The 18,615-nt window shown below is 42.5% G+C and overlaps 1 protein-coding gene and 1 long non-coding RNA gene across 2 annotated transcripts in view; one reads left to right on the forward strand and one right to left on the reverse strand.

Moving 5' to 3' along the window:
* RPH3AL (rabphilin 3A like (without C2 domains)) overlaps positions 1 to 18,615 on the forward strand; it is a 260,901-nt gene that overhangs the window by 32,290 nt on the left and 209,996 nt on the right. The window lies entirely within an intron of this gene.
* The window catches only part of LOC142138409 (uncharacterized), a 49,685-nt gene that overhangs the window by 26,947 nt on the left and 4,123 nt on the right, over positions 1 to 18,615 (reverse strand). Inside the window, exon 2 of the long non-coding RNA XR_012688028.1 lies at positions 15,694 to 15,787. This is a non-coding gene — a long non-coding RNA (uncharacterized LOC142138409). The remainder of the gene's footprint in view (positions 1 to 15,693; positions 15,788 to 18,615) is intronic.

Here is an 18,615-nt window from a genome sequence, read left to right on the forward strand (position 1 = left end):
TAGGCCACAAAAAGTGAAGTAATGTGGGTAAATCTAAACAAATATATGTGAAATGCAAGGAAGAGGAACTGGTGGTGCCCTGTAGTTCATGATATGGGCATTGCCAACTTAGCAGGAATCAGTGGATATATCCCAAACCAAATATGCTAAATAAGATATACAAAGGGAATAGAAAAACAGTTTAAGTTCAGTGCAGATGTTCTCATGGGTCAAGGCCCAAATCATGGATCTCCATGCCATTTATGGAGGGCCCCATTACTAGTGTTACTTGAGGTATAAGGCCCCAAGGGCTAATTTTAGAGCAAGGATCCTGATACACAAGTCCTCAATGTATTATTAAATATGATTTCTATTAACAATCTATGTAGATAGTGAATTGAAAGATAACCAATTAATAATTAAAATAATAATAAATATGGGTCACAGATCAGACATAATTTTGGTCTTGACTGAAAAAGTGAGGCTACTATTTGGTAGTAATATTTCAAAGCCTGTATATACATGAATTAACTGCAGTGTTTAGGCTTCGCTATATATGTACATCATACTCTTTCACCCCTTTGCAGAAGGTTGCTGTGTTAAGAGGGAAGTGCTTATCCAACACAACTAACAGTGCGAGTGCCAGCATGGCATACTTGCTTTCAGAAATGCATTGTGCGTAGTGGTTGATTCATGCATAGGGGTATTGCCAGTGATGTCATGGTAACTGGAAATTACTGCATTCTCAGCTTATTCTCCTGCATAAGGTCCTGTCAAGACTGAAATTGCAGCTGTCTATAGTGGAGTGTGTTCAGGGCCTGATTAAGTTTTCTGGCCGTCCTAGGCTAATACAACCGCAGCACCACCCCATTAAAAGAATAGTATTCACATTTGATAAATAGATCTATTTCCTTCCAACCAGCCCTGACATTAAATTTATATCCTCAAACCACCCCAGCATTAAATTAAAGGTCCCGTCACCTCACATTAAATTAATAGGCCGTTTGGGGGAAAAGGATAGATACTGTTCACCTCCTGGAAAGCTGCGAAACTAATAAACACTCTATGTCCCCCAACCAGCTCCAACATTAAATCATTAGCATTCACATTTAACAAAAACACCTATTTCTCCTAATGACCCCCAAACATTACATTGTTAGCACCTACATTACATCAATAAATACCATGACAATACAATATTAGTAACCAAATTACAGCAATAAATACCCACCCCGCACACAAATACACACCCATACTACATCAATACCCACCCACACTACAGCAATACCCTCTCCCACTACAACATTATCACCACCATGCCACCCACACACTACAGCAATACCAACAATTATATGGGCGCCACTGTAGGGAACCAATGGTCTGCTCTTTTCAAATCTCCCACAAAATAGCAGCAACAGAGTAGTTGCACACATATAATTAACAAGTACCCTTTTCTCTCAATTAAATTGTAATAGCAGAATTTTCCTGAATAATTCCACACAAAATTAGAGATGCTCAGGCTCGGTTCCCCGACAACCGAACACACCCAAACCTAGCGGCTCAGCTCAGTACTTTTGCACGCCCTCGAAATTGAAAACGAGGCAAAATGTCATCGTTACATTGTCGGATCTCACAAGTTTTGGATTCTATAAGTACTGCCCTCCACGGTGATCGAGCGTAATTTCACAGAGAGACACAGAAGGGGTAGCACAGTTCTTGGCAGTCTCTAGAGTAGTTGGGCAGCGTCATAGGTAGAATAGAAAGAGGAGGGGTAGCAGTGTTCTTCAAAGTCTCCAGTGACATTCAGGAGAGCTCCATTGCTCCATTGCTAATTGTCATTGCTGAAATAGAAATACTAGGGCTGGCAGGCTTGGTCTTCTGCATTTGCAGTCAAAGTTTACTGTGTTATCAAAATGGATTCACAGCAGTACACAGAAGAGCAGGAACAACAAGCAGCTGCCGGCACCAGTCATGATGATAGTAATCCCTCTAAGTCTTCTGGTAAAGCCTATGTTAAAGTGCATAATGCTTGTAAGTCAGGGAAACCAAAATGTAAAAAAAACACCTTTCACCTTGGTCAGAAAAAAGACCTGTAATCCAGGCAAAGTTATGTGCAGAATTTTTTTTTTCCCAACATGCCATTCTACCCACGCAGTGGCAAGGAAAGAATGAGGCCTTCGCCTTTATCTATGAGTGCTAGTTCTGCAACTGTCACTGAGGCCTCCTCTTGTAAGATCAATTGTGACCAAGCAAGACCTTGTCATTCAGACTCCAAAAGTGGTGTCCAAATACTTTACGTGTAAAAGCCGAGCTGGAAGAAAACAGTAAGGCATTAGAGGAAAATGTATGTTCAGATTCAGAAATGACACAAATCCCTGAGGAGAGTCTATCCACGAGTGCTATGTGTAATCCTGACCATTCTGATAATGTACCTATAAAGAAGGCCCCTTTCAGCATTTCTGCAGATGTGTGCCTGAACAGCCCAAGTGTAGCCGGTGATACACAAATTGAGAATGCCACTTTGGAATTGCAACAGGATGAGGGGGATATTTGTGTAGCCGACGAGGGCACTTATGAGGATTATGATGTTTGTGTAAGTCCTGCACCGGTGGAAGCAGTTCTTGCATGTGATAAGAAGAAGGCCATTGTCATGCCTGTACAGAAGACCAAAAAATTCACTGCTTATATGTGGAATTATTTTTACCCAAATCCTGACAACAGTGGTCTAGCCATTTGTAGCGTTTGTAACGCCACAGTCAGTAGAGGTAGGGACTTTAACCATCTAGGAACCTCATCCATGTTGCACCATTTGAAGCAAGTTCATGGCAAGCTGTTGGGAAAATCAGAAACTTATGCTAAAAAATAACAACAAGCAGTTCCGCATCAGCTAGGGTCCCTTCTTTAGCTACATCCCGACACCTGCAATCTACACCCACAACACCTTCCTCCTCAATATCCTCAGTAGCGATCGGAGTTAGTCCTGCATCCAAGTTGGTAAGGCTAGTTGACTCCTCCACTATCCTGGATTTCTCAGAAGAATTCTTGAACGTTAGTCCCGCTGCTGCTGCTGCTGCTGGGGGTGAATCTTCATCCCAGAAGCAGACCAAGAAGACTATTAGTAGTTTACAACAACTGACTGTTAAACAATCCTTTGCAAGAGGAAGCAAGTATGAAAGCTGTCACCTAGTAGCAAAGCGGATCACAGACGCCATGGCGACTATGTTCGTATTAGATCTGCATCCAATATCCACTATTAATGCAGCTGGTTTTAGACAGTTACTTGTGGTCTTGTGTCAAGACAAAAACTAAGGGATGTCATTGCAACATGGCTTATCCCGCTTGGATTCTCCTCAGGATATGTCATTTCTGATAACGCCACCAATATTGTGAGCACATTACAGCTGGATGAATTCCATCACATTCCTTGTTTTGCTCACACAATAAACTTGGTGGTGCCGAGCTTTTTAAAAAATGACAAGGACATGCAGGAGATGCTGTCTGTGGCCCGTAAAATATCTGGATATTTCCGGCATTCGTCAACAGTGTGTAGGATATTGCAGCAGCTGCAAGAGCAATTTAATTTGCCCTGCCACCAACTGAAGAGGTGGTGACCAGGTGGAATTCCACCCTGTATATGCTTCTGCAGATGGAGGAACAGCGAAAAGCTATCCACGCTTACTCCACAAGCCATGACATTGGGAAAGGAGGGGGGGTGTATTTTAGTCAAGCACAGTGGAGAATGTTTTCCGCGTTGTGCAAGGTGCTGAAACCATTCAAAGTAGTCACCTGTGAAGTGAGTTCAGACGCTGCTAGCTTGAGTCAAGTGATTCCCTTAATTAGACTTTTGGAAAAGCAGCTTTAGAAACTGAAGGAGGAGATGAAGCAAAGCAATTACACTAAGTATGTCGGACTTGTAGATCAAGTACTTTATTCTCTTCGCCAGGATCCAAGAGTTATCAAAATCTTGAAATCGGATCACTACATTTTGTCGACTGTGCTTGATCCTCGGTTTAAGAGCTATGTCTTCTCTTTGTTTCCAACTGACCCAGATCTGAAGAGATGCAAGGAGCTCCTGGTCAGCGCTCGTTGCCATGTATTCGCTGTAGAATTACCACAGTTATCCAAGAAATGGGTGGAGCAATCAGATGAACCATAACTGGTTTCATGATCCAAGGACAATTCCATCTTGCACCACTTTTCTTTTCTGTCACTGCTGGGTGCTGTCAGAGATAGCCTCTATTGGGTCCTTTCTCTCGAGCCCTGGCACCTGTCTTAAGTGGGTATCGATCGATAGAGAGACAGACAAAGTTCAGTTGTAAGGCTGAAACTCCATCTGGTTCTGACCAGCCCCCAGTCAGAGTAGCTTTATTTATACACAGAAGATGGCATAAAAAGATGTATGGTTACACAACAAAACAGCAGTTTGACATTTAGGATCAGCAGATGTTCTTGTTTCAGTCGCGCAAGCCAGTGGCAGAAATAGCTGCGGTTTCAATGGTGTGGGGTTTTCACAGGAAACTGCTAGATGTGCAGACTTCTTGAGAACATGTGAAACAAAGCAGAAGAACAAGAAGTCAAGTATCGGTTACATGGTAATGGTCTGCAGAGCCCTGCAGACTATTGCTCAAACATTAATTATACAAAATGTATTATTCTTCAGAAACTGATTAAATGGATATCTCTCACATAAACCCCTCTTTTTATCATTTTTATAATTATCCTGCCTATCCTTTTGGTGTGCACAAAGTATTCCTGCACCTGACCTACTTCATTCAATTCAATGGAACCCCTAGCAGGCCCTTAGAGGATGGTAAATGTACATTCAGCCAGGTCTATAGTTTATGTACACCTGGGTTCTTGAAAATAATAAAACATAAGGGAGAACCTTTTTAAGTATGTAACTTATTCAGAGTCTAGTGAGAGCGAGTTGGACCTGGGTTTCTGGATCGGACTTTAGATGTTTCTTAAGTGACCTTTTTGTCTTGATGTCTTTTTTGCATCTTTTCAAACAGCATTGGAAAAAACATAAGCTTAGTTTAAAAGCAACATATAGTATCAATATTGAAATGCATATCTTGGCTATCCATATTGAAACATACATTTATAGTTATTGCAAAACACAGAATGAACACACCCTTCATGATTGATCCTGAGCCACCGTGGCCTTTTTACAGTGGCTGGCGTGGATCCAAGGATCTTTCCCCTCTAGTTTCACTGAAGTGGGTGTGGTCAGCAGGACTTGATATGGTCCTTCAAATCGTGGTTCCAGAGCCCTCCTGACGTGTCTCTTCACAACAACGTAGTCTCCCGGTACTAAGACATGTGTTCCAACACAATCCTCTGGATCTGGGATAGAAGAGAAAACTCGAGAATGTGTATTAGTGAGGGACTTCTGCAATTCTTTCACATAATTAGTCAGTTCACCTTGGTGTTTTACCATAGATTGAGGAAAATAACACCCTGTTTTTGGCGGCCCCCCAAATAATATCTCATAGGGGCTTAGCCTGTGTTTTTTGTTTGGTGTCGTCCTGACTGAGTATAGGGCAAGGGGGAGGCACTGTAACCAGGGCATTCCTGTGCTTTTCATGGCTTTTTGTATCTTAAGTTTCAGAGTGCCATTTAACCTTTCCACCTTGCCACTACTCTGTGGATGGTAGGGGGTATGGAATGCCTGACTGATCCCCAAATCTGACATGATAGTTGTCATTACTTCACCCGTAAAGGTGGTGCCCCTGTCTGATTCTATCACTTCTGGGACACCATATCTGCATACTACTTCTGACAGTAGTTTCTTTGTATACGTTGGAATGGGTAGAGAGGTTTTGGGGTTACTCTGAGGGGTACGGTCACTGTGTGACCAGGATTGTTTGTGTTACAGATGGCACAGGCCTTTACCAGATTACTGGCAGCAGTGCTGAAGCCTGGTGCAATCCAGTGTTTAAACACAGAGTTAATTATCCCATCTTTTGAGACATGTGTGGGACCATGTTCTAGTGTGGCCAGTGTGGGAAAAAGGGCTCTGGGAAGACAGTGTTTGTCTGCTGATCCCCATAATCCCTTTTCAGGTTCTGCTCCTCTCTTTTTCCACTCCTCTTTTTCTGACTCTGTAGCCTGTTTTTGTAAAATTTTAAGCATATCTAGGTCTACAGGGAATGTGGGAGTGGCAGCGGTCAGTAGATAATGTTTGACCAATGGTAAATCTGCTGCTGCCTTAGCAGCTTGGTCTGCCAGTCTGTTTCCTTTTACCTCTAAGGTTTGTTCCCTTGTGTGCGCTTTTATTTTTATGACTGCCACTTCTTCAGGCAGTTCTAAAGCTGTGAACAATCTCAAAATGATGTCTGCATTTTTTATTGGTTTCCCATTGGAGGCCATAAAATGTCTGTTTTTCCAGATGCTTTGATAATCATGTGCTACCCCAAAAGCATACCTGGAATCTGTGTAAATATTAGCTGTTTTCGCTTCTGCATATTGGCATGCACTGATTAGTGCTTCTAGTTCAGCCTGCTGTGCTGAAAAGCTGGGTGGAAGGGGTTGCTGAATCAATATTTCAGTTTCAGTTGTGACTGCATACCCCGTTTTAGGGGAACCCTCCTCGTAGTACCTGGACCCCTCTACGAATAGTAGTAGGTCAGGATTTGCTAGTGGTGTTTCTTTTACATTGCCTGGAGGTGTGGTTTCCAAGTCCATTAGGGCTAAGCAGTCATGATCATTAAAACTGTGAAAATTTTTGAGTTGCATTTACTGCCCTGTCACAGATTGTGCACTCTCTGCGCTGTCACTGTGTGTGCTGTTTACGTTTACATCAGTGCTTAGGCAGATGCCACTGTCATTAGTGCCCGGGCGGATGTCACCGTCTTTCTTACTGCTACTCCCCTCTTTTATATCCATGCAACTTGGGAGCAATGTTGCTGGATTTAAAACTGTACATCTTTTTAGTGTGACATTCGAGGGTGTGAGAAGTGCCACTTCATATTTGGTTAGTCTGGCTGCAGAAATGTGTTTTGTTCTGGCTTGATTAAGTATTTCCATTACTGAGTGTGGAACCTGAATGGTGAGTGGGTGGTCCAACACTATGTCTGCAACTTTTTGTAGCAGTAACGCAGCCGCAGCTACTGCTTTTATACACGTGGGAGCTGCTGTTATAACAGGGTCTAGCTTTTGAGAGTAGTATGCTAGTGGTCTCTGTTTGCCCCCATATTCTTGTGTCAGTACCCCGTGTGCATGACCATTTTTTTCATGGCAAAACATATTGAACGGTAGTTCATAGTTAGGGAGGCCAAGAGCCGGGGCACTTGCAATCAATTCCTTTATTATTTCAAAGGCTATTAGTTGTTCACTTGTTAGAGTGATTGGGCCTGTGGCGTTTCCCTTAGTTACAGTGTAAAGAGGGTCTAGGAGTTCTGAAGCATTCATTAACCACTCCCGGCAGTAGCCAGCAAGTCCTAAAAAGGCACGTAACTGTCTCACTGTGGTGGGGGGCGGGAACTTTTGTATGGCAGTTACTCTAGAGCTTAACAGGTGTTTAGCGCCTGCTGATATGCAGTGACCCAAAAATTGTACTTGAGGTAAAGCACACTGTAATTTTTCTTTTGAGACTTTACATTTTTCTTGTGCTAGAAATTTTAGCAAACTTTTTGTTTCCTTTAAGCAAATTGTTTCAGTGTCTGCACAGAGCAGCAAATCATCTACATACTGTATTAGACGTGTATTTTCATGTTCTGGTGCCCATGCAGTTAGGACTGTATGCAGGGCTTCAGAGAAGGCCGATGGGGAAATGGCCGCTCCCTGGGGCAATCTAGTCCAACAATATTGTGCATCATCTACTGTAAACGCAGTGCATTTCTGACTATCTGGGTGTAGTGGTACAGAGAAAAATGCATTTGCTAAATCAATTACAGAAAACCTGGTATTTTCATATTCTGATTTTTGTTCTTTTTTCTTGAGCCATGTTTTGTATTTGGGACAATCTCTTTTCATGTGTCCTGTCTGTTTGCAAAAGAAACATGCTCCGAGGGTTGTGCCACTAGGGTCTCTTGCCCCTCTTTTATCACTGGTAGTTTGGATAATATAAATAGGGTTTTTTTTCTTTTTCTGCTCTTCCCTATCTTCCATTACCCGTAATATATCAAGTAGGACTTCCATGTCCATACTACCTGCCTCTGGTCTGTTTCTGAATAGAGATTCTCTCATTTCTTGTTTAAGACCCATGAGAAAGGTATTTTTAGTAATTGTACTTCACGGAGTTCAGCAGTGCCGAATCCTCCGTCCGTGTGATTGATTAGGCACCGATCATACCACTTACGGCAGTCTTCCCCGTTATCTTGCTTTAAGGGAGTGCCTACCGGGACTTTACGTTGTTCTGCAGCTGCCCATACATTCATTTTGGCTAAAAAGGTAGTTGCAGATTCAGATATTATCTACGGGACATTCTACATTATCTGAGTTTTTAAGGACTGCAGTTCCACTCGGGCCGATTATAATATTGGCTAATTCTTCCAAGTCTGACCATGTACAAGTGTAAATTCTATTCATTCTTCTAAAGTAGGCAAGACACTGGGTGGGATGTTTTCTGGGATCGGGACTCTTATCACAGATATCCCTTGACTCACTCGGGGTCCATGGTCTGTGTTGGACAGTTCTGCGTATTACTGCAGGGGGGTCTGCATTATCTAATGTGGTGGAAGTTCCCAAGGGGAACATATCCATGGTTAACTGTGGGGGATCACACTTCTCATCAGTGGATTCCTGGGGACGGCCACAGAATGGACAGACTTCTGAATATGGGGGGACACATCTAAAACATTTTTTACAAGTGGTTCCGTAAGGGAGATCACTTTTGACTTTATTGTTGAAAGGTTTAGTATTAGGATTATATGGCGGTGGTCCGGTGACCAGAGGAAACGCCCATTGTCCATAGAAATCGGGCTGTTTCGTGGGTCTTTGTCTTAAATTCAAGTCTGATTGGTTATTAGAGAGGGGTCTTAAATCAGGGTACATGATGGGTCCTGATGGGGAGGGTGGATATGGGGGTAGAAATGGATTATTATTATTATTTGGAACACCAGGGACCCCCACCACTGGTGTTTCTTCTTCTGCATCACTTAAATTTGTCAGTTGTAACATATTACTGGGGATATCATCATCTTCTAACTGTTCTGCCAATTTGCACCACATCTGACACCTTTTAAAATATCCTTTTTCCTTTAAAACTTTCTCATTGTCTTTCACAAACTGTTTCCAGAATGCAACTTTTAATGTGCCCTCTTCAGACAGTCCTACTACTTTAAATAATTTCCTCATTCCCTTAGTGAGGTCTTTACCTCCACGTTTAGACACGTACTGTATTGGACTCAGACCGTCATATATTTCGGGTCTTTGTTGTCCCTTTATGGACCCTTTATTTCCCATTAGGAATTACCTTATGGTCCCTTTATGGACCCTTTATTTCCCATTAGGAATTACCTTATGGTCCCTTTATTTGAATGAGGATTTTTATAACAAATTTGCAGGACTTCTGCCTTTTTTAATATTTCTCACAACTTTCAATAAAATCCAACAGAAAAAGACAATTATAAACAATACTGTAACAATTTTTAAAGTGATTTCACTCACTTCTCCTATTTCAGATGTGGTCACATTAGACATTTATCATATAGATGTAATGCAGTAATTTTGTTTAAACAAAAATTCAACCTTTTAATCTACCTTGATACCCTTAATAGTATCTGTTGCCAGAGCTCAGAGATCCCCGTCAATCAGACTGAGGTACCCTCGAACTAAGACACTACCTCCTTATACAGAGACAGCACTGTAAAAGAGTAAAAATAAAGCTTTTTACTCACCAGCTGGATTTTGTTGATGTCTGTCTGTGTACAAAGAAGAGGTCCCAAAGGCGTCGAGAGGTCTGATGTATTGGAGATCCCGGCAAGCGAGCCCCCACTGAAACTGTCAGAGATAGCCTCTATTGGGTCCTTTCTCTCGAGCCCTGGCACCTGTCTTAAGTGGGTATCGATCGATAGAGAGACAGACAAAGTTCAGTTGTAAGGCTGAAACTCCATCTGGTTCTGACCAGCCCCCAGTCAGAGTAGCTTTATTTATACACAGAAGATGGCATAAAAAGATGTATGGTTACACAACAAAACAGCAGTTTGACATTTAGGATCAGCAGATGTTCTTGTTTCAGTCGCGCAAGCCAGTGGCAGAAATAGCTGCGGTTTCAATGGTGTGGGGTTTTCACAGGAAACTGCTAGATGTGCAGACTTCTTGAGAACATGTGAAACAAAGCAGAAGAACAAGAAGTCAAGTATCGGTTACATGGTAATGGTCTGCAGAGCCCTGCAGACTATTGCTCAAACATTAATTATACAAAATGTATTATTCTTCAGAAACTGATTAAATGGATATCTCTCACAGTGCCAATGTTTCCTAGATGTGCTAGGTACTGCCGTGTGTTTGAGTCATTGCTCTGTCGCTTACCATCAAGCAAGGTCGCTGCAGTATTTGTCCGAAAGTGTATGAAAATAATATTGGGACCTGTGAGGTGGTCAAAAATGACAGCAAATTACTTGAAATGAGTGTTATTGAGGTTAATAATAATGTAGGGGGGAAAAAAGAGCAAAATTATGTAATTTTAGCATATTTTAGCAATTTTTCAAAAAAATACAGATACAAAACCAAAACACACGAGGCCGGTTTTACCAAAACATGAAGTTAATCCAGATCCAAAACCAAATTCAAAACCAGTTCACGGGGGTCAGTGATCATCTCTGCACAAAATAGAACGTTAACAAATATATCAGAATATTATGCCACACCGTAGTGCCCCCAAAGCATATTATGCCAGACCGTAGTGCCCACAAATCATATTATGCCACATATTATTGCCCTCAATTCATATTGATACAGTAGTGCTGCATTTCCAAATTATGCCACACAGTAATACCCACAATTCATAATATGCCATACTGTAGTGCCCCAGTTTATACTATGCCATGCAGTAGTGCCCCCAAATCCAATTATGACAGGAAGGTGATGCTGCAGGGGTGAAACTGTGTGTGTGGGGAGGTGATGCTGCAGGGGTGAAACAGTGAGGAAGGGGGGGTTGATGGGGTAGTGTCCCCAAATCATATTATGCAATGTGATTTATGTCCCATGTTCAAGAAAGGAAAAAAAATGATTACACACGTGAAAAAACATACCTGATTATGGGGTCTCATACCAAAGATCTGTTCTCTTACTGATTCTCTGTTGGGCGAGGAGGGAGCCGTAGCTGTCAGGCAGATGGCCTGTCTGAGCGCACCCGTGCCTGAAGCCTGTGAGGTTAGATGGATGCGAGGAACAACAAGGGAGGGTACAGCGCGGCACTTGTAGTGAGGTGGCTGCTTCCTGGGGGGAGCCCGCCACCAGGAAGTCAGTCACTGTCCAAACTTAAGCCCAGTGGGTTCATCTATACAAAAATAAGTACTTGAAATCACAAGATAGCATTCAAGTGATTCAGCTATTGATATCAAAGTCAATAAGGAGACAAGGGTGGGTGGATGTTACAGCCATTGCTTTAGTTACACTGCTATCAAACTGAAATCACTATCTTTGAACACTTGTAAATACTGTATTATTTTAACATACCATAGCTATCTTATTTAGATGATTTGTCAATTAATAGTCTGGCAAGTATGAAACTTGAAATGGAAGGAACTCTGACAAGTGGGGACATACATTCAGAATTAGTAAATCCCTGTTAGAGGCTGTGCTAGTGCTCTTTACAGTCCAACAACTGGGGGAATAGAGACTAGTGACCTAATAGCTGTTCTATACAAGTGATGTCAGTTTTCCAGCTTCGCCTGAGACCACGCTTCTCTGGCTTTGAACAACAGAGAGTGGGAATTGTAATCTCTCTACTCCAGGGTGATTCCCAGTCCTGGGCCTTCTCCCTTCCGCCAACGAGTCCATCTTTATAAACCATTCCGGAATGCCTGCCTTCACATCTAGGCTAAGGTCTGTCTGGAAGAAGGTGCACTCTGCACTATGTCAAGCTTCTCACAAATCCAAATCCTTCGCTGATCGTCATCATAGTCCGTGATTATTGAAAGTGGAGGATCGAGTCTGGTTATCCACACGGAACATAAAATTGAGGCAACCCTGCAGAAGACTAGGGCCCCGATTGAGAAAAGGATAAATCCAGTGGCATTCAGGCTTAAACTACCACCTTCTTTAAAAATGCCCTGCACATTCCATTGCTCTCTTCTAAGAAAAAGCTGTTTCTCATAGCAAGCTCAACCAGCCTTCTTCTAACAGGCCCCGGCCTCTGCTCGTGAAAGGAGACCGTGGGTTCATCATAGAAAGAATACTCGACTTAAGGAAAGTGCAAGGCCAACTCCTGTTCCTTGTACAATGGAAGGGTTATGGCCCTGAGGAGCGGTGTTTGTTACCGCAGAGGTGTCTCCACGCTGAGAGATTAATTAAGGAATTTTTTAAGAAGTTTCCCACGAAGCCTGGATGTCGGGGTTCCTTGACCCCTTCTCAAGGGGGAGGGGGTACTGTTAGTAGTCTCGGCTCTCTTCTGCTGGCGTCCCGGCCGTCGCTCAGAGGTCCGGGACGTCACTTCCAGTTTTGTCATACAGGTTGCCTTGGCAATGACTAATTTAGGCAGCTGGGTACTCTGTCCCCATTGGCTGGCAGTGCCAGAGTTAATTAGCTAGTCCTGAGAGCACCTCCAGGACATCCCTCTGATTGGTCACCTGTACTATTTAAGGCAGTGAGGTCTGAGCTTCACTGCCGGTTATAACGTTTTCTTCCAGTACTGCTGCCTGTTCCTGTTCTTGTTTGGTGTTTAACCTTGGATTGATTTATCTGTGTATGACCTCTGCCTGTCCTTGGATCCTGAACCATTGCCGGTGACCCTGACCTTTTGCCTGTACCCAGACTCTGAACCATTGCCGGTGACCCTGACCCTGCTGGTACCTGACATCTCCTCCGGTACTCTGTCCAGTCCGCAGATCTCTGGCCTACCTCTGCTCCGTATGCTACCTCCTGTACCTGTGCACTGCCATGTGAGCATAAACTTATAATACTCTGAGCATAAGTCCTGGGGTCATCCGAGTACATGTAAGCATAACCAGTCTCTACAAGAAAGGCAGCTGCTAAAGGTAAAGACCTCTTCTACTACTTCTATGAGTTTATGCCACACTGTTTGCCCTAACAGGCAGGTGGTTTTAATGTTTGGCTGATCGGTGTCAGCCACAACATTAAAACCACCGGCCTAATATTGTGACCCATCTAAGCATGGATGCCACGAGACCGAACGTGTCCTGTGGTATCTGGCACTAAGTTGTTAGCAAATCCTTTAGGTCCTGTAATTTGCGAGGTGGGGCCTCCATGGCACAGACTTGTTTTTCCAGCACATACCACAGATGTTCGATTGGACTGAGATGTGAGGAATTTGTTTCTCAAACCATTCCTGAACAATTTATGCAGTGTAGCAGGCAGGGTGCATTATCCTGCTATCACTGCCATCAGGGAATTCCATTGCCATGAAGGGGTGTACTTGGTCTGCAACAATGTTTAGGTAGATGGTACATGTCAAAGTAACATTCACACGAATGCCAGGACTCAAGGTTTTCCAGCAGAACATTGCCCAGGGCATCACAATGCCTCCCCTGGCTTGACTTCTTCCCATAGTGTATTCTGGTGCCTTTTTTTCCTCCTGTAAATGGTGCACATGCACCTGGCAATCCACATGATGTGAAAGAAAACGTAATTCATCTGACCTGGACACCTTCTTCCATTGCTCCATGGTCCAGGTCTGGTTCTCATGTGCCTATTGTAGGAGCTTTTGGCGGTGGACAGGGATCATCACTGTACCCGTTCTGTGGCTACACAGCGCCATACGCAGCAAACTGTGATGCACTGTGTGTTCTGACACTTTTCTATCATAGCCAGCATTACATTTTTCAGCAATTTATACTACAGTACTTCTTCTGTGGGATTTAGCTGACAATCTACAGAGAAAGGATGCAAACAGTCTTACACATTTGTGCAGCAGTGTACCTAGTTTAAAGATAAACAGGAGAAGGACATATGTGTGACATAATATAAGTATAGAGTCTGATTAACTTACATGCTTTGGAAGTGTCTTTTTCCACAGTTACAGGGTGTGTCAGTAGTAAGGGTAATCAAATAGAAGCAGCTGATGAGAAATCCTTTTAAAGGAAAGGTGGGAGTGTCCCTTGCCCATCAAGCTAGGGCTGAGGGAGGAGTGTCGGGTAAAAAAACCAGTTTGCTTTATTGTTCAAGGTGACCGATGCTAGAAAAGCTGTCCGGTAGCTAGAGAGCTGGTCTCTGTTTATTTAGTTTTTAGGGTCACAAGAAACTATGACATTTTTATGATGGGAAATCCTTTACCATTCTATCATTAAAACAAAGAAGCTGTTTGCATGTGTTTCACCAGAAGTATAAAGTAAATTATATATAATTTTAAACAGTGTAGCTATATATGCATTTTGCCTGCCAGAAAGGATGTCTGAGTACCTTTGCCATCAATTCCAGGTGCTGAGCTACTTAACTATACATTTGAGGTGCCAAATGATTATGCATGTACCTTAACCATCCATTCCGCATGCCAGAATGGGGATATGAGCTATTTAACCATCCATTCTGGGTGCTGGAATGGGTCTGTGAGTACTTTGACCATGCATTCAGAATGCTAGAATGGGACTCTGAGTACCTTAGCCATTTATTCTTGGTGTCTGAATAAGGTTTTGTGTATATAAACCATCCATTCTATCTGACATGCTCTGGCAACCATGGGTATGCTGGCCTGGGCTTCCAAGGACATGTAGTGCACCATAGACAAATGTTTTTCTTTTCTATTCTTATTACCACACCCACGGCACATGGGTGTTGGAAGAGCCCCTGTGCTTTCAGCATGGGGCTGGTTAATCCTAGGGTGCGGGACGCACTTTTTATTTTTCGTGCCTGGTTTGGCAATATGACAGGGGGATCCAAAGATGCGGGTTTCCCTGTTGTAGTGCCACCAGCCCAGGCTGGCAAAGCCTAGTTCTGCTTCTGGTAATTTCGGGGGGACCTCAAGATTTTGCCAGTAACAGCCTAGGTTGGAAGCACTAGGACTAGTTATGCTTTCTGGGAGGGGCATGGTTTTGTTTTTTAAATACTATTTAACTGCGTTACGTCCTGTTGCGTATGTTCCTCTACCTGTTATGTAAGATGTGCTCTAAGCATATGAAAACATAGGCAATTTGCATACTATGAAGAGCAGGACGGTTTGCTGAATTGAGGTGAATGTATGTCAAAGTTACGTACATTTTGTACAACATGGTGCTACGGGATCCTCTGCTGTTCTGTGTTTTATAAATTGTGCCATAATGTTGTAACGATCACCATTTCTTCAACTATACCCTTCCGTACGGTGCCTCAAGTCATCTACGGCTCTCCACAGCCATCTCTATGCAGATGATCCGCTAATCGCCTTGCCTGTACCAAACATCGACCCAGAGGTCCATCTAATGAGCTGGGCTTCTAAGAGATATTTTAGTTATATATTATAACATTAAGAAGCGCCAGAAAAGATCAGCATTCCTATTAAGCAGGGAAATAATCTCCGGAAGCGTTGAGTTCAGGTAAATTGGAAGGAAATCTGTTTATATAATTCACTGGCCTCTGACACGTTTTTAGAATAAATATGTTAAAAATACTTACGAAAATGAGTGACGTGCGGACCTGTCCTCCACCTGACGGCTTCAGATTTTGAGAGAGCAGCTCTTATTTAGTTACATATTCTAAATGTAAGAATCTAAAAGAAATATATAATGTCACAACTCCTTTATGTGTTTATAAACATTTATTTCACATCATATATATTCAAAAATTGAACAACATAATATAAAAACTGATGTACATTGTTGAATTAGTAAAAAGTCTCTCTCTGACTGATTAATGGAGGTAATGTCAATCAGTGTTTGTTCCCGAGTTTAATAGAGGGAAGTTGCTGCATTCAGTACATGTTTTATGTCCCTCACGGTGCAATCCTCTAAATTAATTGTATCTCTACTTAATATAAAGATTTTCTTATTCTGTGTCCAAAAGGCATGAATATCAAATCAATACTTCATCCCCAGTTCTTTACTCTCCCTAGTGTCAAACTCTTCCAAGCCTCCTCACAACCACAGGAATTTCAACTCTATTGATTTTCAACAGTTTTCCACCTCTCTCCAACACCTTCTCTCCCCAATTTCTACATTCTCCTTCCCTGATCAGGCAGTATCCCATTTTCATCAAACCCTAGCAACTGCCCTGGATCAAGTGGCTCCAGCGACATTACATACTTCGAGTAGAATCTGTTGCCAACCATGGCACACTACAGTAACACGAACTCTACAAAAACTTTCTCGTAAAGCAGAACGTCACTGGCGTAAATGTTGTACCTCTAATGATTTCATCACATATACTGATATCTACCACTCCTATAGAAATGCTCTGGACACTGCTAAACAAACCTACTTCCAATCTCTCATCTATGCTCAGGCTTCTAACCCTAAATGCCTCTTTAACACATTTAAATCTCTTCTGAATCCTTTTGCCCCAAATCCTCCAACTACCATCAGTGCACAGGATCTTGCTTCCTATTTCTAGGACAAAATTTATAAGATCAGACTTGAAATTATATCATGTCCCTTGCCAAGCAATCAGCTCAATTCCTTTGTAGCACCCTCTGACACTGTCTTTACATTTGATCCCATAAATGAAGAGGAAGTTTCTACTCTCTTCTCATCTTCCTACTCTACCTCCTGTCCTCTTGATCCCATTCCCTCACAAATTGGTATGTCCCTGTCTCATGTGCTCATTCCCCCTCTAACTAAATTCCCCCTCTAACTAAAATCTGTAATCTATCTCTTTCTACTGGTATTTTTCCATCACTATTCAAGCATACAGTGATTACTCCCATTTTAAAAAAACAAAATTCTGACCCTAACTCTCTCGTAAACTACCGCCCCATCTCTCAGCTCCCGTGCCCCTCCAAGCTTCTCGAGAGAATTGCCTACACTCGCCTCACACACTTTCTTACAGCAAACAACCTATTGGATCCTCTTCAGTCAGGTTTTCGCTCTCAACACTCCACAGAGACTGCGTTGACCAAGGTTGTCAATAACTTGATCACAGCAAAAAATAATAACCATTACTCTCTTCTAATTCTCCTGGATCTCTCTGCTGCATTTGACATTGTTGACCACTCTCTCCTCATACAAATGCTACAATCCCTAGGTCTTGAAGGCACTGTCCTGTCCTGGTTCTCATCCTACATATCTAATCGCTCTTTCAGTGTTAATTTCTCTGGATCCACCTCTGCTCCGCTTCCTTTATCAGTTGGAGTACCGCAAGGCTCAGTCCTAGGTCCTCTGCTATTCTCTATCTACACCACTTCTCTTAGAAAACTAATAAGCTCCTTTGGATTTCAGTATCATCTCTATGCGGATGATACACAAATCTATCTATCCTCTGATGATCTTTCACCATCTGTGTTGTCTCACGTTACTGACTGTCTCTCTGCCATTTCATCTTGGATGTATTCTCGCCAACTCGAACTCAATCTTTCAAAAACTGAATTAGTAATATTCCCACCCAAACACAGAAGTTTCCTGCCTGACATTTCTATTTCTGTTGATAACATGACCATAAATCCCACCCCGCAAGCTTGTTGCCTAGGTGTAATCCTTGACTCACAACTGTCGTGTATTCCCCACATCAACTCTATATCTAAATCATGTTACATACACCTAAAGAACATTTCCAGAATACGCACATATCTGACACAAGACACCGCAAAAACATTAATTCATGCACTCATCATCTCCCGCATCGACTATTGCAATTCCCTCCTTACTGGTCTTCCCAAAGTCAGACTTGAACCCCTACAATCTATTTTGCACGCAGCGGCTAGATTGATTTTCCTTGCAAACCGTTATTCCTCTGTTGAGCCACTCTGCCAGTCTCTACATTGGCTGCCTGTATTTCAACGAATCCAATATAAAATTCTTCTACTAACATATAAGGCCATCAACAAAATTGCACCGACATACATTTCCTCACTTGTCTCAAAATATCTCCCTACTCGACACCTCCGTTCTGCACAAGATCTACGTCTCTGTTCCACTCTCATCACATCCTCCCAGTCTCGGTTACAGGATTTTTTTCGGGCTGCACCCACTTTGTGGAATTCCCTCCCTCGCACAGTAAGACTTTCCTCTAGTCTTCAAACCTTCAAGCGTTCACTGAAAACCCACCTCTTCAGACAAGGTTATGATATTCCTCAATCGCCATCTTAATTCCCTAGATTACCCTATTACCATCCTCTACACAGCTAACACAAGACAACAACCCTCTGACCAACATTGCCACACACACAGCCCACTCAATACATTTTCCTTTGCATTCTAGCTGGTCCATTGTGCAATATGATGTAGCACATGCCCTTGAGTTTCAAACTCTAATTGTCCTATAGATTGTAAGCTTGTGACCAGGGTTCTCTTACCTCTCTGTGTGTATGTATTACCCAGTATTGTCTTATTAATGTTCGTTCCCAATTGTAAAGCGCTATGGAATCTGCTGGCGCTATATAAATAA

The sequence above is a fragment of the Mixophyes fleayi genome, chromosome 2 (genome assembly GCF_038048845.1).
Source record: "Mixophyes fleayi isolate aMixFle1 chromosome 2, aMixFle1.hap1, whole genome shotgun sequence".
Taxonomy (NCBI): domain Eukaryota; kingdom Metazoa; phylum Chordata; class Amphibia; order Anura; family Limnodynastidae; genus Mixophyes; species Mixophyes fleayi.